Source organism: Myxocyprinus asiaticus, chromosome 32, assembly GCF_019703515.2.
Source record: "Myxocyprinus asiaticus isolate MX2 ecotype Aquarium Trade chromosome 32, UBuf_Myxa_2, whole genome shotgun sequence".
Classification (NCBI taxonomy): Eukaryota; Metazoa; Chordata; class Actinopteri; order Cypriniformes; family Catostomidae; genus Myxocyprinus; species Myxocyprinus asiaticus.
Window position 1 is genome coordinate 6730020 of NC_059375.1, and position 26845 is coordinate 6756864.

The window sequence follows — 26845 nt, forward strand, 5'->3', positions numbered from 1 at the left end:
GAGGGAAAAAACTGCTCTTGTGCCTGGCTGTTCTGGTACTTAGTGCTCTGTAGCGCCGGCCAGAGGGCAACAGTTCAAAGAGGAAGTGTGCTGGGTGAATAGGGTCAAGAGTGATTTTACCAGCCCTTTTCATCACTTTGGATGTGTACAGTTCTAGCAGGGTGGGTAGGGGAGTGCCAATAATCCTCTCAGCAGTCCAAACTATCCTTTGAAGTCTTCTGATGTCTGACTTGGTAGCTGAACAGTTATAGAAGTGCAGAGGTCAGACTCAGTGACTGCTGAGTAGAACTGTATCAGCAGCACCTGTGGCAGGTAAAAGTCAATGTGGGTTAATGTTAGGGTGTTCCTCCTAAAGTGCTATCATCTCCACTGTTTTAAGCGTGTTCAGCTCCAGGTTGTTTTGACTGCCCAGATGGCCAGCTGTTCAAGCTCCCTTCTGTATGCAGACTCATTGTCATCTTGGATGAGGCGATGACTCGCTGTGATCTTCATGAGCTTAACTGAGGGGTCCTTGGCATTGCAGTCATTTGTGTAGAGGGAGAAGAGTAGTGGGGAGAGCACACACCCCTGGGGGGCCACCAGTGCTGATTGCACATGTGCTGGAGGTGAATTTCCCCATTCTCACTAGCTGCTGCCTGTCTGTCAGAAAACTGGTTATCCACTGACAGATAGAGCCGGAAACAGAGGCTGGGTTAATTTAGTCCATAGGGGAGCGGGGTTGATGGCGTTAAAAGCCGAACTGAAGTCAACAAATAGTATCCTTGCATAAGTCCCTGGTCTGTCTAGATGTTGAAGTATGTAATACAGTCCCATATTGACTGCATCATCCACAGACCCGTTTGCTCTAAAAGCAAATTGAAGGGGATCCAGAAATGGTTCAGTGATGTCCTTCAGGTGGGCCAACACCAGTCTCTCAAATGACTTCATGACCACAGATGTCAGAGCGATGGGTCTGTAGTCATTAAGTTCTTTGATCTTGGGTTCGACAGGGATGATTGTGGAGCGTTTGAAGCAGCAGGGAGCTTCACACTGCTCCAGTGATCTATTGAAGATCTGTGTGAAGATGGGGGCCAGTTAAAAAAACAGTTTGCCTTGTTAAAATCTCCAATAATAATAAGTGAGTCCAGGTGTTATTGCTCCGTGTCTGTGATCTGATCAGCCAGCTGTTGCAGCGCTGCATTCACACACGCGTGGAGGAATATAAACACAAGAATACACGAGGTAAACTCCTGCCGCAAGTAGAAAGGCTTACAGTTTATGAAGAGTGCCTCTAAATTAGGACAGCACATCTTTTTCAGCATTGTTACATCTGTACACCAACATTCGTTGATGTAAAAACACGTTCCACCGCCTCTCATTTTCCCCATTAACTCCATAGTGCGATCCACTTTGAACAGCTGGAAGCCCGGCAGATGTAATGTGCTGTCCGGAATGGCTTCACTCAGCCAGGTTTCCGTGAAGCACAATGCAGCAGAATTTGCAAAGTCCTTATTTTTGCAGGTGAAAAGTAATTTATCCGTTTTGTTAGGAAGGGAGCGGAGATTTGCTAAATGGATGCTTGGCAGCATGGTTCGAAAGCCTGTCGGAGCTCGGCCAGCATGCCGGCTCACTTCCCACGTTTGCATCTTTTAGCGTGCTTATACAGCCCCGCAGCTCCTCATACTAAAATGTCCAACAGAACGTCTGAATAATCAAAAAATGGTAAAAGAGTCTGGCGTGTGCTGCCAAATATTCAGCAGCTCATCTCTGGTAAAACTGATAAAAAATAAATTACTAAACACAGGACAAACAAACAAAAACAGCAAAAGAACTGGAGAGCTCCAAACCGAGGTGTCCATCCGCAGCACCATCTTAGATGCATCAATGTCATATAGCCACTGTTGGGAAAAACTCAGATATGCAGATATGCACTGGGAAACCAAAGACTGTGCAGTAGTTGGGAGATTTTTCTAAAGAAAAGTGGGCAGCTTCACTGCTCAGGACAAAGCAGGGACTCCTGAACAATTATTACACAAACAGTCATTGATTATCGAGAAAGCAACACATCATATTAAAGGAATGTAAATTTGTGAACAGAATCATGTGTAAATTCAATTATTTTGTCTTGTGGAATATACGCATGTGAGTATCTTATGTCAAAATGCAATTTTATGATGATGAAAAAAGAAAAAAAAAAAGAAAAACGATAATAGTCTTGTGCATCCTTGTGTTTAAATACTCCTCCAAACACCTCCCCCAGTGGCGTGGCCAGTGTCTGAATGTTTGCATACAGTTTAGAGCTAATAAGGTTGTAGTCCAAAAACCTGGAAGAGACTCAGCATTTTCGAGCCATGGGTTCCCTCTGGAATTTCCTATGGGTTTTTATAATGGCAGTTTGGAATTTATGAGTAAAATAAGGTCTGTGGTACACATTAAAGGGATAGTTCACCCAAAAATGAAAATTCTCTTATCATTTACTCACCCATATGCCATGCTGGATGTGTATGAATGTCTTTCTTCAGCTAAACACAAATGAAGATTTTTAGAAAAATATCTCTGCACTTTTGGACCATACAATGCAAGTGAATAGATGCCAAAAGTTTGAAGCTCCAAAAATCACATAAGTCACCATAAAAGTAATCCATATGACTCCAGTGGTTAAATCAGTGTCTTCAAGTCATTTTTATTTGTATAACACACATCGTTTCGAAACAGCTTACAGAAAATTATGCATTAACAGAAATTGAAACTGTAATATCTATAAAGTCTTAGAGTCATCATTGTATAGTTTGATTAAATACGATTATGAAGTGTGTATAAAAATAAGTAGTTAAATAATAATTGTATTTAGAAACCCAGTGAGCAAGCTGAAGGCAACAGTGGCAAGGAACACAAAACTCCATAAGATGTTGGTTAATGGAGAAAAATAACCTTGGGAGAAACCACGCTCACTGTGGGGGCCATTTCCCTTCTGGCTAACAGCATGAATATAATGCCAATATTACTTATTTATGTGCAGTGCAGTCATGGTTTAAAATTATTAAACTAAGTAAGTGTTAAGGGCCCATGTTTAAACAAAGATTTTGTAAGAACTGTAATATTAATGACTAATATATTTGAAGTTCATCCTGGATTAACTGCAATTTATTGATAGTTTATGTATTCTATTTTAAGAGTGTAGTCCATCATTAGACCAAGGCGATGCAGGTTGAGATCAGTAAGGTGCTTTGCAGTTCAACCGGCCAGTAATTTCGGTGAGGTCTATCCTAAGTCCAAGGTTCAGGCAATGGCATATTATGGTTGGAGTTGGCATCAGTTCATCCTCTGAGGTCCATCGTAATAGACTGCAGTAATGTCTGGCTGGCACCGGCTGCATTTTGTCGTCATCACTCAGAGACACGTAGCAGTGGCTATACAAAGCAGGAATGGAGCTGGATCCATCCGGTTCTGGTGACCTCGGGATAGGAGTCCCGAGGTTGAGACATGGAAACAAATAGAATAATATTAGCATAGATGCTAATAAAGATAGATCATTATCAGTCTTTCAGGTTCCGACAAACCTAACTAAAGCAGCCTAATTGTGTGGTGAAGAATAAATTAGTTGTATGCCTGCCTAAACTGATGAGTCTTTAGTCTAGACTTGAACTCAGTGAGTGTGTCTGTGTCCCGAACAATGTTAGGGAGACTATTCCATAGTTTAGGAGCCAAATATGAAAAGGATCTAACTCCTTTTGTGGATTTTGATATTCTAGGAACTATTAACAGGCCAGAGTTTTGCGATCATAATGAACATGATGGAATATAGCGTGGTAGAAGGTCACTTAAGTACTGTGGAGCTAGACCATTCAAAGCTTTGTACGTAGTTAACAGAATTTTTAAATTAATAAAACATTTAACAGGGAGCCAATGTAATGACGATAAAATGGGGCTAATATGATCATATTTCTTGGTTCTAGTCAGCACTCTGGCTGCTGCATTTTGAACCAATTGAAGTTTATTTACTGAACTTGCTGGACATCCTCCCAGTAATGCATTACAATAATTTAGTCTTGAGATCATGAACGCATTAATTAGTTTTTTGCCATCAACAACAGAGCATGTGTTGTAATTTAGAAGTATTTCTTAGGTGGAAGAATGCTGTTCTACAAACATTGTAAATTTGATTTTTAAATGACATATTGGTATCAAATATAACACCCAAGTTTTTTGTTATTGAAGACAATGTAACGGACTCCTCCCAATATTATGTCATGAGGGGTGCCAGCAGCTTGCAACATCCCATCAAGATCTATAAAAAAGCCCTGATCATCAGCGTTAGGTGCGTAAATATTAGCCAAAATCAACCTTTGCCCCTGAATTTCTCCTAAAACAACAATGACTCTTCCTAATTTATCTTTAATATGTTTGAGACATTTAAACTGAAGATGCTTAATTATCATTGTAATGACTCCCCTGCTCATACTTGAACCAGCACTAAAGAAAACATGTCCACCCCATATCTTACCAAATTTTCAGTTTCTTGAAGAAACACAATATCATATTTCTTACGTTTAAGAAAGGAAATAACCTTTCTTCTTTTTATAGGGTGCCCCAACCCATTCACATTCCATGTGGAGAGAGACAACTTATTCATATTAACATTTGACATATTGATATAAAAAATAAATAAATTAAAAATTTTTTTGTCAAAAACAAGATTACACAGATCACATTCCCCATTAATGCAACAATCAAACCCCAAACTTCCCCCCGAACAAAACAAACAGAAAAAAGAAAAACGTGCGCATTAACCCCTTGCATGACAGTGCCAACCAGCGTCAATCCCTCAAAACTCAAAGAATCCATGTACGCATACGAGAACCCCCACGACAACTTTGCCATTGGATTATTTAAGTCCGGTGTTTCTGCACAAATTTGAGGCAAAATTACATAACAGAAAATACTTTGTAAAACAGAGCCCAGCCAACAGGCAGAATAACAGAAAAAACATGTAGATTCATTCACAGAACTGTCTCGAAGGTGTGTTCCTCCACAAAACAAACTCCAGCTGATATAAAGCCATTCAGTTTCCTCGGACAGACAAACAATTGTTCAGTGAGCCGGCTGTTATGAGTTCAGCAGATGACGTAATTATTCTACTGTCCCTTAAAAATACTCCACAAAAACAAACTCCAGCCAACAGGAGGCATAAGCACAAAGAACAAACAGATTTATCCACAACTGTCTTGAAGTAGTGTAATTCCACAAAACAAGCTCCAGACGCTAGGTGGAGCCAGCACGAAAACAAAACCGGCATCCCGGTTCCTTGGATGATCAAGAGCCAAACTAACTCGGAGGCTGTGCAACAAAAAAAATTAAAAAAAATAAAAAAAATACCATAACTGACTCAGCCCGTCAACTTTATAAAAGACGTCCTTTATGTGAGCATGTAGATATTTTGTAGTCATCCATAGTGTCCATTCTCGATCTGGCTGGGAACTTCAGTGTAAAAAAAATCTTCCGTCAATGCAAAAGTTTCTTGGAGTCATGCCAAAAAACAAACTCCAGCTGCTAAGCAGAGCCAATGCAAAAAGAAACAAAAATGGTACCCAGCTTTCTCATATAATAAGTGTTCCTCAACCACGAGGCAGTCCACTAATATAAGAAACATCAAATGGCTTACTCTAATGTATTTATGAAGGAGAGTGCCTGTTTTGGACATGTAAATACTTTGCAACCATTCTTCGTTTCTATTCTCAGTTTGGCCAGGAACATCAGTGCAAAAGCTATCTTCTGTTGGTGTATGAGTTTCTTGCATTCCCTGAACCGATCACGTTTCCAGTTTATCGCCTGTTATGTCAAGCAGACTCGGGAAGAGCTCGTCCAGGAATTTCACCATATCTCTGCCCTCTTCATGCTCAGGAATTCCAACAATTTTTATGTTATTCCTTCGGCTCATATTTTCGAAATATTCCAGTTTTTCCTAAATTAATTCCAAATCTGTTTTGGACGAGGGCGGATTAGCGGATAATTCCCTTTCCGATGACTCAAGATAATCGATCCGTCTTTCAACTTCTGTCACTCTTGAAAACAACTCAGAGAATTTTGTTTCCATCGCCGTAATCGATCAAAGTATTACAGCGAGATCCTTCAAGTCAGCAACAACCTTCGTCAGCATTATGAACAGTTGACGCTGAATTTCTTCTCTCGACGTGCCATCCAAATCGAGTCCCTGGCTCGCAGAGGCCTCAGCTTGAACACATAAGTGTCTTTTAATGTCTCCAGAGTCTGAGGATTTTGACTTCTTTGCCATGTTTACCTCAAAGAGCAAGTATGTAACTGGGGGTATGTAACTCCTTCAATCTAGCGTATGATTATGCCGATGAGTTGGTCCTGTCACATTTTGACTCATTTTTTTCATTATCTATTTGAAGATTTTTATTTATATCTGACAGTGTTACATTAAGCATTATTAGTTCAAAAGACTTAAACTTAAATCCTGTCCTCTGAGTAACACCAAAAATGTCACTGTAAATTGTAGCAACACCTCCTCCTCAACCCTTCAGACAAGGCTCATTTTTATAACAATATCTTGGGGGAATAGATTCATTTAAACTAATATATTCATTCGGTTTCAGTCAAACAAAGTACATACAAATTATGATCTGTAATAATTTCATTTACAATTAGTGCTTTGGTTGAAAGAGGTCTACTGTTTAGTAGCCCTATCTTTATGTGATGTTTAACTTCAGTTAAACCTTAATGTTTAACTTCAATTGACCTTAATAAAATTTTTTCTAAATTATTTAGTATGGGGTTTGTGTTTGGTAGATCAGGGAACAGACACAGTCTCCATATGATATCTAGGTGATACAGCCTATGTGTTGTAGTTTATGTGACCTGTGTAATGTCTCAAGGCAGCTAGCAGACGTTCAGATTTGCCAGTTTGTCTGCTTCCTGACCTGGGCCCCAGTTAGTCAAATACTATCACTGTTAAGACTATGAGCCAAATTACTAGAGAGGAGAGCGGCACCTTCCCTGGAGGGATGGAGTCCGTCTCTCTTTAGCAGGTCAGGTCTACCCCAAAAACTTCCAATTGTCTATAAATCCTATGCTATTCTCCAGACACCACTCAGACATCCAGCCATTCAGTGACACTAATCTACTATAAACCTCGTCACCACGATGCGCAGGGAGGGGGCCAAAGCATATTACAGTGTCTGACATCATTTTTGCAAGTTCACACACCTCTTTTTTTTTTTTTCTCACCCAATTTGGAATGCTCAATTCCCAGTGTGCTTTTAAGTCCTCGTAGTCGCGTAGTGATTCGCCTCTATCCGGGTGGCGGAGGATGAATCCCAGTTGCCTCCGCGTCTGAGACCATCAAACCACGCATCTTATCACGTAGCTTGTTGAGCGCGTTGCCACGGAGACATAGCACGTGTGGAGGATTCACGCCATCCACTGCGGCATCCGCGCTCAACTCACCGCGCGCCCCACCGAGAACGAACCACATTATAGCGACCACGAGGAGGTTACCCCATGTGACTCTACCCTCCCTAGCAACCGGGCCAATTTGGTTGCTTAGGAGACCTGGCTGGCACACACCTCTTTAACATTATCTCTAGTGATCTCCGACTGGCGAAGCCGGACATCTTTTAGTGCCTACATGAATAACAATTTTAGAAAATATACATTTAGCATTAGCCAGCACTTGTAAATTTGATCTGATGTCACCCAAACGCCCTGCTGCGGGTGCTCTAGAGCCGGAACCAAAGTGTATGTGTTGCTCGCTGTACTACCCGTATCCAAAACAGTATCTACCGGCTTCTCTTTCTCACTGAACTCCACTAGCATTCGGATGCGTGTCTCTAACTCATTAACCTTCTCAGTCAGCCAAACTAATTCCTTACATTTATCACATGTGAATCCCTCACTACTGATGGAAAAAGCCATGTGGCATGTAATGCAGGAAGCAATAATTTGAGTGGATGCCATGACTTAGAGCAATTGTTTGTTGTTCCTGAGATCGATGTGAATCCCTCACGCATTTGTTTGTTGTTATGGTTGTTCTTGATAACCGGTGCTTTGAGATCGATGCAATAATCCCTGTAACACAGAGAAAACAGGTGCATGCTGTAAAATGCACGCAGTTTAATCGCGATAAAAATAGAAAGCGGATGCACGCAGAAAAATGCACGCAATTGAATCGCGATAAGAGAATAATGCGGGGAAAAACCTGATGCGCACTGAAAAATGGCAGATATTAAAGATTAAAAGCTGAAAACAGATAAGCGATGCTAAAAAAGCTAGCAGGCTACAAACACAGACTCGAGCTAGGCACCAGCAGCAACAGAAAGTGGTAGGTGTGAGTGAGAAACAGACTATAAATTCTCCTCCCTGCTCAATTCACTTTAACATTCTTTCTCTTGTTTTTGGTGTTTCACATTCTTCCAGTATACACCCCCTACTGGGCAGGGAGAAGAATTTCTAACAAAAACTGACTAAATATTGATCTGTTTCTCACCCATATATCACTTCTGAAGATATGGATTTAACCACTGGAGTCGTATGGATTACTTTTATGCTGCCTTTATGTGCTTTTTGGAGCATAACAATTTTGGCACCCATTCACTTGCATTGTGAGGACCTACTGAGCAGAAATATTCTTATAAAAATCTTAATTTGTGTCCTGCAGAAGATAGAAAGTCATACACATTTGAGATGAAATGAGGGTGAGTAAATGAGAGAATTCTCATTTTTGGGTGAACTATTCCTTAAAGATACTTGGATGTTTTGTTCTACAACATAAATTACACACAGTCATACCACAAACGTGAATTTTGAAGCCGCCACTTTTGTTTTTTTTGTATGTTGCTAACAAGTTGAAATGCAAATAACAATATATAACAAATGTTGGTCAATTGAAAAACCCCATTTAAAAAACCTATAGAAAATCTCAAAGGGAACCCATGGCGAATTAGCCTTCCAGGTTTGCCTACAATTTAACGTCATGGCTGAAGAGCTCTATACTGTTGCTCAGCTGTTTTGAACTTCTTTTTGCCTCTGAGCGATGAATGAAGAAGAACTTCGCTATGAGTATTTTTAGATTGGAGACCTGTGGAGCAACAAAATAAAAGGTAGAATAACCTTCCCATACCTGTTCAACAGTCTCTTCCAAACTCAACTTGACATTAGTGAGTCTGCTGCATTCATCCTCCACTTCAACCATCATGTTCTTCAGAGGATTCTACATGATGACATAAGCCAAATGCAAAAAATTCCTTCATCAATAAAAATAATAAAAACCTTGAATCAAAGGCTCATTGTGGTGAGTGTACCTGTATCTGTGTCTTGTATTGTGTGATGGTCATGGCGCTGAAGTCTGTTCTGATCTCAAAGTCGTGACCGCAGGCGTTCTCTGCTGACTGCTCTCTGAGCTTCAGCTTACGACCCAGTTTATTGTATTCAGCAACCTCCAACTCTGCCTGAAACATGAAGAATCCCAACATAATCAATACATATTTAACGTAACTAGCATACACACCAACAACCTACACTATATGGCCAAAAGTTTGTGGACACCATATGTGCTTGATGAACATTTGATTTCAAAACCTTAGGCATCAATTTCCCCCTTTGCTGTAATAACAGCTTCCACTCTTTTGGGAAGGCTTTCCACTATACAGTATGTAGTAACATGGCTGCAGGGATTTGCTCTCATTCAGACACAAGGCTATCAGTGAGGTCAGGAACTATAGTTGGTCGATGGGGCCTGACTTACAGTTGCTGTTCCAGTTCACCCCAAAAGTGATCAGTGGGGTTCAGGTCTGGGCTTTGTGCAGGCCAGTCAATTTCTTCAACGCCAGACAGAGTAAACCATTTCTTTATGGACCTCACTTTGTTCACAGGGGCATTGTCATGCTGGAAAGGAAAAGGGCTATCCCCAAACAGTTGCCACAAATTTGGAAGCACACAAAGCCCAAGCCATTACATAAAGAAACATTAAGATTTGTCTTTACTGGATTTAATGGAGTAACCAAATTCATCAATTAAAAGGGGGTGTCCACAAACTTTTGGCCATATAGTGTATATGTGAAGCATCTGATAATCTGTACTTATTCCTTTTGAGTCAGACCACCATTTTGGTATCACCAATTTGTATTAAACCACTTTAACTGCTGAACACAAACTAAAACACAAACTGTGGTTGGTTGCTTTGAATGTCAGTCAGGCTGTCTCTTCCTGTCTAATTGAGCAGTTCAAGGCAAGAATAAGCTGTAAAGTGGACCAGACTTAATGCTGATGGTCAACAGTTTGGCTGTGTGATCCTGACCTTTTCTTTAGTTTTGGACAGGTTAACCTCCTCGTTCCACACCAGCTGCTCGGCCTCCTCCAGATTCTGGCTGAGACTCTGAACTGTCTGCTGCAGCTCGTTTCTTTCTCGGTTAATACGCTCAATATCACCTGGAGTGAACTTCTGATTCTCCAGGATGTGCTGCAATCTCGTCCTCTCCAGATTCAGGCCCTCTAACTGCATCTCTGCACACACAATAAATGGATATTTCCACATTTAATTCCACCTCTTACTTTGTATATATTATGTCAAGGCAGGACTGACGGCATGTTATTTTCTCTACTCTCACCAGCAGCCTCGAGCTCTTCAGCCAGCTTTGTTATCCAGTCCCAGCTTTATGGGCTTCCAGAGTACAGCGATAATTCTGTAGTTTCTGTAGATCAGCCTGCAATCTGAGTTTCTCTGTTCTCTTCCCTGTTAAACGATCCTGTCAACACACACAAGACACACACAAACACAAATGTTAGTATGAAACTCAACGGTGAAAACCGCAGAGTACATAAAGAGTACAAAGTAATATTTCTTCAACTTCAGGCCAGTGGCAAGGCCAGATCCATTGTCATCAATCAATCCATAATCAGATCACTGACTTTAGCAGAACTAACCCTTTAAAAGTAATGTTACATTATTTTGTTATTGATCACGAAAATAATTGCTATATCATTACTTTGTATGGAAAGAAGCGCATTTTTGCATAATTTTTCATAAATTGCTGGGAGCACTTTTAGTTTCAGTTTCAAGGTGCTATATTGGCAAGACAAATAATTGTATATTTGTATTGTCAAAGCAATGGCAGCCTAGCTGCATACAAAGAGAATAGTGTAAAAACATACATAAAGTGAAAATGTAAAAATAGACAAAATATAGAGCTCTCCAGCTATCTCATGCACACACACACGTGCGCAAAAAGAGAAGAGGCCACATAAATGGGTAAACTTATGTGCTAGGTTTAAATGGCTTTTAATGGCAAATATGCACAGACAGAATGTATGATGACTTTAAAGAGCACGTCAACATAAAAACAAAGCTAAATCCCTGACATTTTGGAAGTTTAGAAATCCCAAAAAGAAAAAGTTTGGTCACCCTATTACTGTAAATGTGGCTGTGTTAGTTGTTTGTGTTGGATGTTAAGTACCTGCATACCAAACCACAGAAATATTTAGCCATCTACAACAACTTCTACCGCACTCCCACGTTAATGTTCAAAAAATGAATAGAGACAAAACCACGCAATGTGGAATACTTTTCCGGATGCTGAGCGGATCCGTTTACACGCATGACTGTTTATAGCACTGCACAGACCACTAAACGAGTGATTCGGTGAGAAGTGCGGGCTTGACCGATTTCAGTTCACCTTAATCATATTGAAGTTTTCTGATATGAAATTAAAAAAAAATGTCCAACTACATCTGTAACAAGAATATGATGATTACCATGCATGTGAGCTAACTGGCATGCTACAAAATGCAATATCTTTTATTTGCAAACTACAGTATTAGTGTATTCCAGCTGTTTTGATTGGATGTACCAGCCGTCAATCTGGATGGACCAGTATCACCCTGAACCTTTTGTCCCAGGGGTTGATTTTTATTTAGTTTTTTTTTTTTTTTTTTCGTTTTTTTACATATTTCAACTATTTTCTTTTTGTTATACGGTCACATTAAAACAAACTTTGAAACTTTTTACCAGGTCTTCGTGTATTTTTTGGTACTTTTCAAATGCCTTTTATGTACAGATTTTAGTGTTTTAGATTAGTCCCAGACATTCAATATTAAACTATGAAAATCCATTATACCATTTATTTATTTTTTTTAACTATGATAATCTAATCAATGAGTAAAATAAACTATTTTAATATTTATTATGGGAAAATGTTTGCATCTATTTGACCAAAGTAAGTTACTTGTTGCATTCCTCTCCGATAACGATATATTGATTATATTGCTTTTATAGCTCAATAAAATTTATTACATCTTTATAAAATAGTAGCTAAATCACTCACTTGTTCAGTCATTCTCTTTATATGGTAGTAAAGCCGGCGTTACACTAGATCTTGCTGAGATCTGGCTCTCTTCAGTCAGAGATGTCACGCTGATTAAAAAAAATTACCCCCGACTCTCTCTCTATGATTCCATCATGCAGAGCTCGCCGAAATAACAACAGTACCACCGCATGAACATAAACAATTGTAATAGAGTAGTTTAGGAAATGATTCATGGAGTAACTTTACCTTGTGAATGTGTGTGATTGTGTATTTATCCCCTCGAGGCTTGTTGTGCCGTGTCAGTTCTTCAGGAAAAGCAGCAGCTCACTGGTCACTTGAAATTAGTTTTTAAATTCTGTGAACCTGTTTGATTTAAACATGGACATTATCTGTCAGCACATTATATATTTAATTTGTATCCATATATTATCGGTGCAATAAATGTTAACGTTACAAGATATGCAAATCTAAAATGCATATTTCGGTTTGTGTGTATTCGCATCAAGCCATTATGTTGCATCGAACATTGTTGTGCTTTATATATATTGCTTCTATAATGCATGTAACATTAGTATTATTTTTCAGATTATATATCCAGCCACACATAAGCCAAACCTCTTTGGTCCTAAATGTGTCTGTGACTCTAGTGCAGGGGTGGGGCAACTATTTTGGCAAAGGGGACACATCGGGCTTTAAGCAGTGCATAGGGGGCCACATTGTATTCCTTTTGAGATACAATTTTCCACATGGACTATTCTGCAATTGCCTAAAGTATTGTGTTGCTCTACAAAAAGTAGATACATTTCTATCAGGCATTAAAAACTGAATAAAGGGAGGAGGTCACGTGACGCCATGCAAGTGGCAGACGTGTGAGCGACGAGCTCTGCGCACTTTGATAAATTTTTAATTATTTTCATGTTATAATCTGGTGAATATTTATACACCCAGTTACACATTTGCTCTGAGGCAAAACATGGCAAAGAAGTCAAAATCCTCGGGCTCTGGAGAAATTAAAAGACACTTACGTGTTCAGGATGAAAGCCCCGACAGGCCTACAGACCGTGGACTCGATTTGGATGGCGCGGCGGGAGAGGTGATCCAGCGTCAGTTGTCCAACACGTTGGTGATGTTGATGAAGGTTCTTGCTGACTTGGAGGATCTCGCTGTAATACGTCGATGGAATACGGCGATGGAAATAAAATTCTCTGATTTAATTAAAAGAGTGTCTGATGTTGAGAGACGAATCGATTGTCTGGAATGTTCGGAGAGGGAATTAACCGCTAATTCACCCGCGACCAAAGTTGATTTGGAACATCTCCTTGAAAAGCTTGAAGATCTTGAGAATAGAAGCCGCAGGAATAACGTTAGAATTGTTGGAATTCCTGAGCATGAGAAGGGCAGAGATATGGTGAAATTCCTAGACAAGCTTTTCCCGAGTCTGCTCGACATAACAGGCCACAAGCTGGAAATCGAGCGAGCTCACAGAGTCCCAGCTAACAGATTTGCTGAGGGAGACAGGCCCCAATTGATTCTGGCCAGATTTCTGAGATAATCCGATAAAGATCTTGTGTTGCGCCAGGTGAGGAGCAAAGGGAAGCTTTCTTGGAAGAACCATAATATTTTCTTGTTCCCGGACTTTGCGAGTTCGACAAGAGAGAAACGCAATCAGTTCAAGGAATGTAAGAAACTCTTACATCAGCGAAAGATCACTTTTGCTCTGATGTTTCTGGACAAACTGAGAATAGAAACGAAGGACGGTCACAAAGTATTTACATGTCCCAATCAGGCAATGTCTTTTATTGAATCAATGGGTGAGTAACCACTGGGTGTTTCTCATGTGAGTGGGTCAACTTGCTGTACCTACTCTGGCTTTTGAGGAAGCTGGGCGTCATTTTGGTTTCTTTTTTCTTTTTGCGTTGGCTCCGCCGAGCGGCTGGAGCCTGTTTTGTGAATAATACTTTTCCTTAAAGAAACTTTTGCATTGATGAAAGATTACTGTTGCATTGAACTTCCCAGCCAGTTTGAGAGTGGACACTACGGATGACCTCAAAATATCTACATGCTCACACAAAGGATGTCTTTTATAAAGTTGACGGATTGTGTAAGTCATGGTATATACTTTTATGCGGCCTCCGAGTGAATTGACTCGACCATCCGGGGAACCGAGATGCCGGTTTTGTTTCTTTTTGTATTGGTTCCGCCTAGCGACCGAAGCTTGTTCTATTAAATAACACTCCTTTGGAACAGCTGTGGATTAATCTGTTTGTTCTTCGTGCTTATTCCCCCTGCTGGCTGGAGTTTGTTTTGAGTATTTTTACGGGACATTGGAACGATTACGTCATCCGCTGAACTCATAACAGCCGCTGAACTCATAACAGCCGGCTCACTGAACATTCGTTTGTCTATCCGAGGAATCTGAACGGTTTTATATCAGCTGGAATTTGTTTTGTGGAAGATCAAACCTTTGAGACAGCTCTGTGAATGAATCTACACGTTCTTTGTGTTCATTCTTCCTATTGGCTGGGGTTTATTTTACAAAGTATTCTCTATTATGTAATTTTGCCTCACAAATTTGTGAGGCAAAATTGAGCAATCCGATGGCAAAGTTGTCATGGGGCTCGTGGGCGTTCATGGACCTTTTGAGTTTAGAGGGAATGTTGCCGGTTGGCGCTTTCGCGGGGTTAATGCTCACGTTTTTCTTTTTTCTGTTTGTTTTGTTCGGGGGAAGTTCGGGGTTTGATTGTTTCACTAATGGGAAATGTGGTCTGTATAATTTTGTTTTTGACACACAATTTATTTTTTCTACTATTTCAAAATGTCAAATGTTAATATGAGTGGATTGTGTCTCTCCAAATGGGTTGGGGCACCCCATAAAAAGAAGGAAGGTTATTACTTTTCTTAAACGTAAGAAATATGATATTATGTTTCTTCAAGAAACACATCTCTCCCTGCAGGAAGCTGAAAAATTTGGGAAGATATGGGGTGGACATGTTTTTTTAGTGCTGGCTCAAGTAAGAGCAAGGGAGTCATTATATTGATTAATAAACATCTACAATTCAAATGTCTCAAACAGACTAAAGATAAATTAGGGAGAGTCATTATTGTTTTAGCTGAAATTCAAGGGCAAAGGTTGATTTTGGCTAATATTTACGCACCTAACGCTGATGATCAGGGCTTTTCTATAGATCTTGAAGGGATGCTGCAAACCGCTGACACCCCTCATGATATAATATTGGGAGGAGACTTTAATCTTTTGATGGACTCAGTCCTTGATCACAGTGAAGCAAAAGTGTGTAAACCCCCAAGAGCAACATTGACGCTTCACAGGATGTGTAAAAATCTTGGTCTTACGGATATTTGGATACTTTTGAACCCATCTGGTAGGGACTATACATTTTTTTCCATCAGTCCATAAGATTTATTCTAGAATAGATTTTTTTTTTAATATACAAATCCCTCATTTCATCTGATATTGATTGCTCAATTGGAAATATCTTAGTCTCAGATCACGCCCTGGTGAGTTTAGAGGTGTTGCCATATACAGAGAAAAATAAATCATATAGCTGGCGCCTTAATGTGTCCCTTTTGCAAAATCCTGATTTCCAACAAATGTTAAAGACTGAAATCAATGTTTATATGGAGACCAACTGGTCCTCGGTATCCTCTGTGGGCATGGCTTGGGAGGCATTTAAGGCACTACAGTATGCCTCATTCACCAAAAAATCCAAAGCACAAGAACTTGGAGTTGGAAGGAAATATTAAAAGTGCCGAGGCAGAGCTGAAGCGCCGTATGTCATCTGATGGCCTCAGAGAATTGACCCGATTGAAATATAGATATAATACTATTTTGTCATGGAAAGTGGAGTTTTGTTTATTCAGGGAAAGACAGTCATACTTTGAGTCGGGGGACAATGCAGGAAAACTTTTGACTAGATATATAAAGCAGAGAGATTCTTTTTCTACCATTCCCTCAGTGAAATCTGCTGGTGGTGAAATATTTACCTCGGCCATTGATATTAATAATGCTTTTAAAGAATTCTATTTTGATCTCTATAGTTCCACGTCTTCATCTACTGATGAAGATATTAGGAACTTTGTGGAACCATTAGATCTCCCTAAACTGACGACTGAGCAAAAAAATTCTCTTGATTCTGAGATAATCTTGGAGAAGCTTGATGAGGTAATTAAGGCCTTGCCTAGGCCGATAGACAAAGGTGGGCTAGGCCTGCCCAAGATTTTGTTTTATTATTATGCGTTTGGCCTCAGGCATTTGGCTCATTGGTCGCTTCCACCTGAAAAAGCCCCTCCCTGGTTTTCTATTGAACAGGAAGTCCTTGCCCCTATTATGCCACTGCAAAGCCTTTCTATCAAAGCAACCGGAGAAGTTAAATCACACCCCGTTATTTCACATTTGCATGTGATTTGGACAAGAGTGGCCAGAGTATTTAATTCGGACATTTATTAATCCACTCTGACCCTTTCTGCTGGTCAGAGTGGATTGTGAGGGGGGTTACTACACTCGGCGACCTGTATGAGAGTGGAGTGTTGAGATCTTTTGAGAATTTGGTTCATCATTTTGGGATTCCCAGATCTCAGTTCTGTAAGTATTTACAGCTGCGCCACATGCTCTGTACTGCTTTTGGGGTAGCACACACCCCCCTAAAGCGGCAGGTGCTTTGGGAGAGGTGATTGCTGCTTTTGGAAAAGGTCATGAGGCATCAGTGTATTACTCCCTGCTAATTCAGAGTCTGGGGGATGGAGCCTTGACTTCTCTCAAGAGAGCATGGGAAAAAGATTTGAATTTGGTATTGGAGGATGGAGTGTGGACTAAGATTCTGAAAAATGTCAAGTATGTATCTAGAGATGCAAGGGTTCGCCTTATGCAATTTAAGATTTTACACAGATTTTATTGGACCCCCTCTAGATTATATAGGCTTGGTCTTAAAGACACACCCACCTGCTGGCGATGCCGATCAGAAGTTGGAGACCCTACCCATGTCTTTTGGGGGTGTGTTAAGATCCAGGAGTTTTGGTTGAGGGTTCGGAGATATTTGTGTGATGTCTTGAACATTCAGGTTTTGCTTTGTCCCAGACTCTGTATTTTGGGTGATGGGGTGGTCATGAATTTAGGGGATAATCACATAAAAAATTGGGTTCTGACCAGTCTCATGATCGGCAGGCAAGTAATTTTAAGGGGTTGGAAGTCAAGTGGAGCACCCTCTTTTTCTGAATGGTGTGTGGAAATGCGGAGGGTTGCTGCATTTGAGGAAGCGGTAAGTAGAAGGCTGGGGTTTAGGGACTTATTTGTTAAAAAATGGGGCAAATATTTAGTTTTTTGGGGGGACTCTCGGGGAGGGGATGTGGAGAGTGTAGTTTAGTTTAATCATGTATGCTTATTATTATTTTATTTATATATATATATATATATATATATATATATATATATATATATATTTTTTTTTTTTTTTAATTTATTTTTTGGATTGTGTGTGTTATGTGGGACCACAGGGGTGTTCGTTAGGGCTCAGGGTGGGATTGTATTAGTGGGGTTTAAATGTAAAATGTTGATTCTTTATATGTTGAGTTTTTCACTGTCATGTGCATATGAATGAATAAAAATGTTAATTACAAAAAATAAATAGATTATAGATCTTTTAATGTTTGTTGCAAAGTGGGCAAGTTTACTTATTTTATTCTCAAAACATTACCCATTTACACGCTAAAAGGGTCATGATGCGGGTCTCGTCAATGATTTGACTTTCCATTGAGCAACTGAATAAAACAGGCTGCATGACTATGATAAATTATTACTGCAAGAGTTAGATTAACATACGAGGGACTTCAACATTTCTAAACTGCACATATCAAAAATACATATACACATTCATCTCTCACTTGCTTTGACGTCAATGATGCTGAGATCTACTTTCATATATAATTTCATCACTGAGACGGTTTACCCGCAAACTTAATAGCACCAAACAGCACAAGCAGCCTCAAGAATGGACACGGATTGGCCATATAACACTATTCCTTGAGCAGAATATTGCACTAGAGAGATTTGAAGTTTGTTTAAAGGTGAAAGCGGGAGCTAGAAAGAGCGCACTCACGTGCATGGTTGCCAGATTGAACAAAATAAGTATAACATTAGGTGGAATACTTCCAATTCGCTAGTATAAATCTCAAATTGGGGGTGTTGCGTCTCTCATCTGGTAACCCTGAGCATGTTAAACGCTTGTGGAGGCGCGTTAGGTCCCAATGCAAGATAACTGAAATATCCAATAAAAATAAACAGTTTAGGATAAATGAGCCACAGGCCACATTAAACCATGTGGAGGGTCGGATCCGGCCCGCAGGCCGTAAATTGCCAAGGCCTGCTCTAGTGCATGTCATGCTGACTAAATTAACCCTAAAAAGGGCAAGCATATAAAAGGTACCTCTGAAAATGTATTCATTGCTATTTTTCATAAAATTAGTCCGCGCAAAATTCATTTCCGTGCTTTTTTTTATTTTTTTTATATTGCTTTAATTAAACATTTTATAGCTTATAGAAATCATGAAAAAAAAAACATTTAAAAGATAGGAGCGTTTGCCTCGAGGTCAGCTCTCTTCTCAAAAAATGCTGCCTTTTTACTTTTAGATAAAGATTGCGAGTTGATGCCAGACTTTGACCCTGTTTTCACCTGGTATTATGATGCATCTCGGGTGATCCAATCCCATGTGGTCAGTTGAGACACATCGCTGTTTACATCTGGTCGCTTAAAGGGGTCATGACATGAGGAATCAAATTTTCCTTGATCTTTTGACAAGAGGTCATTGTACTATAAAAATATACTGAAAGTTTCAGAACTGAAAACTTCCTCCTTAATAGAAAAAGAGCATTTATTTAAACCAGGCTGCAAAAATGGCTCGTTTGGAATTTGTGGAACTTGTGACATCACAAGGACCAAATACATCTGCATATGACTACCTCTTCAGCAAGACATCAACGCCTATTTTTCATCATTGCACCCTTGGCCCAGCCCACTGGTGCTCAGTCTGTCACACAGGTGAAGAGGAGAGAGATGGTCCTGTCATGGGAGATTCATCCAAAGGGGACTTACACAGGACACCTTCATGTGCCTATCCGGATTTAAATGTTTTTCTGCATAAACATGGACAGCTTTGACCATTATCATGCCCTTTGCGCCACTTTTAAAAGACGCAGTGTCAAGTTATATCTCTAAAATGGAGACCCCCATTCTTTTTCATATTGCTGTTTGCCGTCTTGCTGTTTTGAAGGAATCCTGGACCATTTTTGCACCTATCTGTGCTATTTTGTAAACATGGACTAGATGGACGTCTTTGATTGTATTGATGTGGTTCGGCACAACATTGGCAATGTGTGCCGCGTTTTAAGAGCAGTAAAAGAGCAACTTTTAAAAATGCATCTCATTCTGCTGCTGCCACTGATTGGGAGAAACACATGCAGTCCTGTGTGTAAACCAACCGGTAAAATGAAATATCTCGCTCAGGTGAAGACCAGCGTCTATGCTTTGGCCTGTTTAATCACCCAACATCAACATGAATTGTATTACACTTGCGTATTCATAACATTTCAGCATGGATTGCGTGTTTTCAGCTCATATCAGCGTGAATGGCTTGTGAACCAGTCACAATATGATTCAAGGTTTGCAAAGGAACTGTTATTGAAAGTGGGGCAGTTAAAATTGGACTTTTGGACAAAAAACTGTAAGTAACCAATTCTGTTCACTAATGTTTAAAATGTCATGACTGTTTAGGCTGTGCTTGAGTGAACAGTTTGATACATTCAGATGAAATGTGTTGGGTGTACGATATGTTTTAACCCTAAAATGTAGTTTTATAATGTTGTGTGGAGTTTGCTAATTTTCTTCAGATTGAGTTTCAAATATGCCTGTATTGGAAGGGCTGCACGATGTTAGCCAATCACAACAGTGGGCATTTACATAGAAGTCTTGAAGGGCCAAACAGCTTAAAACCAAGCATTTCAGACAGAGGGCCAGAGACAGGGTGGAAAATTATTATATATGACTAAATTGGTGCAAAAAAATAATAAAAATAAAATAAAAATAAAAAACACTTTACTAGTATTAGTGGACCTCAGGGAAGATAATAAAATTACATATAAAGAAGTGGAACCCGACGTGGTCTTCTGCTATTGTAGCCCATCAGCTTCAAGGTTTGAAATGTTGTGCTTTCTAAGAGTCTGGCCATTCTCCATTGACCTCTCTCATCAACAAGGTGTTTCTGTCCACAGAACTGCTGCTCACTGGATGTTTTTTGTTTTTGGCACCATTCTGAGAAAATTCTAGAGACTGTTGTGCGTGAAAATCCCAGGAGATCAGCAGTTACAGAAATACTCAAACCAGCCCGTCTGGCACCAACAATCATCAAAATCAGTCGAAATCACATTTCCTCCCCATTCTGATGGTTAATGTGAACATTAACTGAAGCTCCTGACCCATATCTGCATGATTTTATGCACTGCTGCCACACAATTGGCTAATTAGATAATAGCATGAATAAGGTGTATAGGTGTTCCTAATAAAGTGCTCATTGAGTGTATATGTGTATAAATATTTTATATATTGCCCGACTTAAGTATCATCACAAGCTGTCATGAAACAACAACAAAATACACTCACAGTTTGGTTTTCCCTCTCAAGTCTCTCTACATGCTCCATTAGGATCCCATGTTTGTCCTGCTGGGAGTGTAACAGCGCTTCATCCACATTATACAGCTTCTCTTGGAGGCAATCACACACAGACCCATAGATGAAGACCACTGAACACATGCACATATGCAACCTATAAGGTTTTTATAAAGTTTGACTGGGTTCAGAATCTTCTCCAAAGTGTTATCATCACATGGCACTGTGACTTACTCAGTTTATTCAGATAGTCTTCATCCTCATCCGTATCTGCTCCCTGCATGAACTTGTTGTATGTGTCAGAGCAGTTGTCCAACAAGAGCTAGAGATTACACACAGAACACACACACAACTGTTGCAAAAGTGTGATGTCTATAAAATGGCTTCAAAGGGCTAAAACTGCCAATATATATGGTACCTTGTTGTACTCTGCCCCCTCCTCTAGATCACAGAGTTCATCTGAGAAGTCAGAGAACAGCAGGCCCTGCTCCCTCAGACCACTGAACAGCTGCAAGGACAAACACTTCATGTAAGGCAACGGTACATCATACAACCAGTTTAAATATTTTTTCCTAATCCAGCTTTATATGCAGAGACAACTATAAGTAAGACAAAGACAAATAACCCTAATTAATATATGACTCTAGAAAAAAATTCACCCTGACTGAGCCTGAGGCCATGTGTGAGGGGCACTAATGGAGTACATGGAGCTTTTAGAGAGTGCAAATGGGTACCTGAAACAGAACCACAATAATCTATCAGTAATTAGGACAAACACATTGGCTGCATTTACACTGCAAGGCGTAAATGCACATTAAGCACAAAAATGATTTGACCATAAACAATGTTTTGCCCGACTGTTTACATACACTTAAGACATAACCAACTGTGTTTACATTAATTACCCATCTAGACTCACTAGTAGGCTGCCATTCAGCGTTATTTGTCTCAGTCCTAATGTGTTTAACATGAACGACAACGAACGTACCAATTTAAATGCTGCATGTAGCTCACATCTTTTTCAAGTGGTTACACATAAATAAAAACATGCTCTTTTTTTTACCGCTATTGTCTTCTGGAAATATGGAGAGGCTTTCTCTTGCCTTTTATTCCACAGCATTTTGCAAATACTGCATATGTATTTGAACTAAATAATTGCCATTTACAGGGCTTTCAGTTGTTTATTGATTTATGCTAATTTATTTTAATGTTTGTAATGTTTGTCTCCTCGCTGTGAAATGCATGCTTGACATTTCACAATTGCTTGACATCTTGCACCTCCAGCACTGCACTGTTATACATGCACAGACATAAAAGGAACATTCTGTTTCAGCAGATATCAATGTCAGAAATAGGAGGATTATCTGATACGAGTGTTTAGACTTAGGTCAGATGTCCAGATATTGGATGTGTATTGGTTTTAGAACCACATTTGAAAGTGGCTCAAATCGGATGACAAACAAAATCAGATCTCATAAGTGTTTTTGCTGTTACACACAGCAAAATCCAATCTGTGCTAAATATCAGTGGGAAAAAAAAATCTGATTTGTTTGACGGTGTAAATACCACATGGTGGTTAAAACTGAACATGATGTTATACTGTCACCCCTTTGCTGTTTAATATTACATTTACCCCAGATCTTTGAGCATTCTTGGGATCTCCTCCTCAACTTTGGCAGTGGGCATCTGAAAGGAGGGTTCCAGAAAAGTGTAGATGAACTCGTATATCTTTAAAAACTCTTTAGTGGACGGTGACTGGAGAGCCTTCCCTGTGATGCTGCCCGGGAAGCCCCACTTCACAAGGAACTAGAGAAAATGGGGATTAAAAAAATATATTAATTTGGTTTTCATTTTGAACCAAGGAATTGTAATGGCTACTCAAGTCATTTATGATTACTGGAAAATAATTTTTGAAAATAATTTTTTGACATTGCACACAGAGCAATTTCTAGCTGATGAAATTTTTTTAAAGCTGAGCAGAACTATAAAAAAATATATTGCCAAGAAAATGTCCATGACTTTTTAAAATGTTACTAATTCTGTGACTTTTCCATGCCTGGAAATTACAATTATAAAATTCTGTTACATTTCCAGGTTTTTCATTACTAGGGATGGAAATCATAAGAAATGTAACTATTCTGGTTCCTTAACGGATCCATTAAGGATTCTTTTAATACTTTTGAGGAAAAATTATTTGGAAATAAGACTTGCAATTCTTACTGGATTTATTGCCCTCAGCACCCTTTCGCCAAATGAGATGACTTCAGATTTCAACAGAGCAGATATAACATCAGAAATAAATGTAATAAAGTCTTGTAGGTGTGTTTACTTTTTAGAGGCATAAATGCAATCCAATAACTGTATACTATATGTATACAATCACTAACTATAGAAATATAAAAATTCTAACATAGAAAAAATGTGATAACATATTGCACTCTATAGTTATTTATAAAATTCCAATGTGGTAGAGAGCCTGTGAGCTGGTCTTCATCACAGAATTTTAATTGTGTTCCAAGGACTTATTTATTGTATTATTCTCCATTTCAGTGTTCATGTGGGATTTGCTCTGATTTCCTGTTTTAGCGAGTGGGTGTTTACCATTTCTGAAGCACGCACCTAATGAGGAAAACATTAATTTTAGCTATTTTAGGAAATTTGTGTTAATGTGCAAATATTATGTTTTATTTATTGTATTTGTTGGTGTATTGTTTTAACTCTCATTTTAACTCTCATTCCTAATTATTCAAAGTGACTATGTAAGAATGTGAAAGGGTGAGTGTTAATGGACCCTTTTTACAAATCAGGGTTTGGAATGCACAAGTAAATGATAGCAGGGTAAACCTCTATAGCGTTGAATAGGAGACCATAGCAAAAATAATTTTTGCTTACCCGTTTGCTCTAACAGCAAAAGAAAAAAACACTGTAATGCTTTCACAGCTTTTCAAAAAAAAGGTAGAAAAAAAAAAAGAGACAGTGGATTATGGCAGTCAGAAAATAGAGGACAAATTTTCTGTCACTCCCTCGACAGCTGTACAAAAAACTTCTTTGCGTAATATAATACAAAGTATAATTTTATAAATTTACACTACATAATTTCAAAATTGCAAATGAAAAAAGGTTGCTAGATTAAACCTAAGGGCAAAAACGCATCATCACAGTCTGTGAAAAGGGTCCATTTATGTAAAACAAAATGGTATGTTTCAATTAGTAGAGGTGGGAAAATTGTGTGTATATAGGTATATATAAGCCTGCCGCCACTAGGGGCAGGAGTCAAGAAAGACAGACTGTTTTGAGCACATGAAACAATGTTGTTTGTTAGCACTGCCTGAGTGCCATGGACTCCAGACTCCAATGTTTAGGGAGGGGAGTGAGTGCTGCTTTTAGAGCCAACAGTTGTAGTTTTTAGAGTGTTTTTTAAATAACCTTGGTTTAATTGTGCTCTTAAACACTATTTTTAACTTCGGTCAATAAATATCATCTGGAACACCATTCCTGTTTCATGCAATGGTGTGATTCTTCTTGTGATTGCCTTGGTCCCTATCTCACATCCACTAATTACAATAAAACTCATCTTTAACTACACATTTTAATATGAACAACCCTTCAGTAACTGCACTGCCTGATTCAAGTCTCAAAAGCTTCAAAAGCAAGTACAACATTATAAAACACAGTAACAGTTCTTATTTCATTTCGAGTCATACATGATGAAAGTCATTACTTGAACATCAGTATGATTAATTTACTTCTCCAAAAGTGTTTCTGATTCACTAAAAAGAGCCAGCTGTAGACTGTAGACTCAGTAGCAAGGCAGAGAAATTTAGAATGGTGTTCCATCTGCGTTGGCAGAAAATTGCATGTTCCGGAACCATTATTGGAAACAAAAGTCATTAAAATCATACATATGTATACTTCACCTAGCTGCTTGATACACTGCTGGACAAAAGCTTTGTCATGTAGGGGTCTGGGGTCCTTCATCTTCTCTGGGCATCCATATGCCCCAAACATGCTGTTCCTCTGACTGCCTGCACCAATACCTCTGGAGACAGGTAGGGAGACAGGTAGAGAGAAGGGTGGACACAATTAATTACATGAGCAATTAAAAAGGGTTCAATAACACTCTGTATGACATGATCAGGGATTACATGGCACAATGATGAGTTACAAAACCAAAAACAACATATTCAACATTTAAAACTTGACAAATGTAGACTCACTTTCCAAAAAAGCTTGTTCGAATCTCAGATGTACTCGACTGAGGTTTAGGTATGTTCAGCATGCCGAAGACATTATCCTTACTGTAATGAATTTAAAGCAAACATGTAAGGTAAGATATGAGTAGAGGTTGACTGATATATATGGGATTTTTAATGATCAATGCTTATGTATACAGAACAGGGTGGTAGATGGTCAATATAATGTATAAGACAATATTCTTATAGAAAATAAGATGTAATTGCTTAATTCTATATCACCATATATTTTACTAATATTTACACAAAATTTGCTACATATTTGAAAACACAGGGAGAATATTTGCCTCAGTCACCACTTTCATTGTGTGAAGAAAAAAAAAATGCAATTTGAGTGAATGATGACTGAGGCCAGCATTCAACCTAACATCTTTTTTTGTTCCATGGAAGAAATGGGTTTTGACGTTTAGGCCAAAACAAATACTCTAACATGCACTGAGAAAGAAAAAATATATATAATAAATGGTTGTACTTCTGAGGGGTGGCATTGATCAGATTAATTCTGCTGTCTGTCACACGCATAGGTATCTCAGAATATCTGCTGCTGGGTCTCCGACTCATCTTGACCTATAAAATACACCTTTCATATGTTGGACAGAGAAAACATGCTATTATTGCAATTACTATTATGTTTTAATTCATATCTGAATCTGAGGATTATTATAAACAAGTACAACATCTGTCAGAAATGTATGAGAAATAAAACAATTATTTTTAAATACATTAAATGAGGTTACATAGATAACAAATTAACTGTTTATAATGATAATAAAGAAATCAAAATTGCACTCGAGCACAATACCTCAGATAGAAACGTCAACTGTAGTACGATGTTCTCTATTTATATAAACTATACTACAGGTATATGTCTCAGCATACAGATTTCTCAGGTATATATATATATATATATATTTTTATTTTATTTTTTTTTTGGCTAGTTGTCGATCCTTCGGTTGGATTTCAAAAATTTCCGCCAAAGCGCTTCAACGGATCACCCTTATGGCGTCACTACCGTCTGTTTGACCTGCTGCGTTACCTGCTGGTGAGGCGGAGAACTGCGATGTGCTCGAGAAATTTCTCTCGCCTCGTTTATTGTCTGATATAAAAGGGCAAACAAATCTTTAGACTATTTTCAGTTGTTTATCTTCCTGAACAAATTAACCACTATCTACTATGCATATACACTAACAAAAATGTACCAAAAATTACCATACCACCATAATTTAAATTATTCTTTTCGGGCTTTTAGCACATGGAGTGCAGTGAAAAAAACAATGGTATACTGAATATAGTAATATCATCTGATACCATCAGTCTACCATGGTACTGCCACAGTACTTTTTTTGTACAATAGTGGGCTGTCTCAGAAAATACTGTTTCCAAGAACCTTGAAATGCCACGTAAATTTCATGGTAGATGTATATTTTAATAATTTAGACTTCGTTCAATAGAATATTTCTCAGGGTGTTTATTTTTAATTAATTTTGAGTTATTGCTCAGGAAAAAAAAGATACAGCTCATTGAACACGCTGAACTTTTGTCAGCATGCACTCTATGTGGGGTAAGTTGTCACACCTGCCATTAAACCATAGGTTTCATGTTATTATAGCATGTACATTAC

At 38.9% G+C, this 26845-nt stretch overlaps 1 pseudogene; it reads right to left on the reverse strand.

The window, feature by feature from the left end:
• Window positions 1–26207, reverse strand: part of LOC127422929 (kinetochore protein NDC80 homolog) — a 40237-nt pseudogene extending 14030 nt beyond the window's left edge.
• Between the last annotated feature and the right edge of the window lie 638 nt (window positions 26208–26845).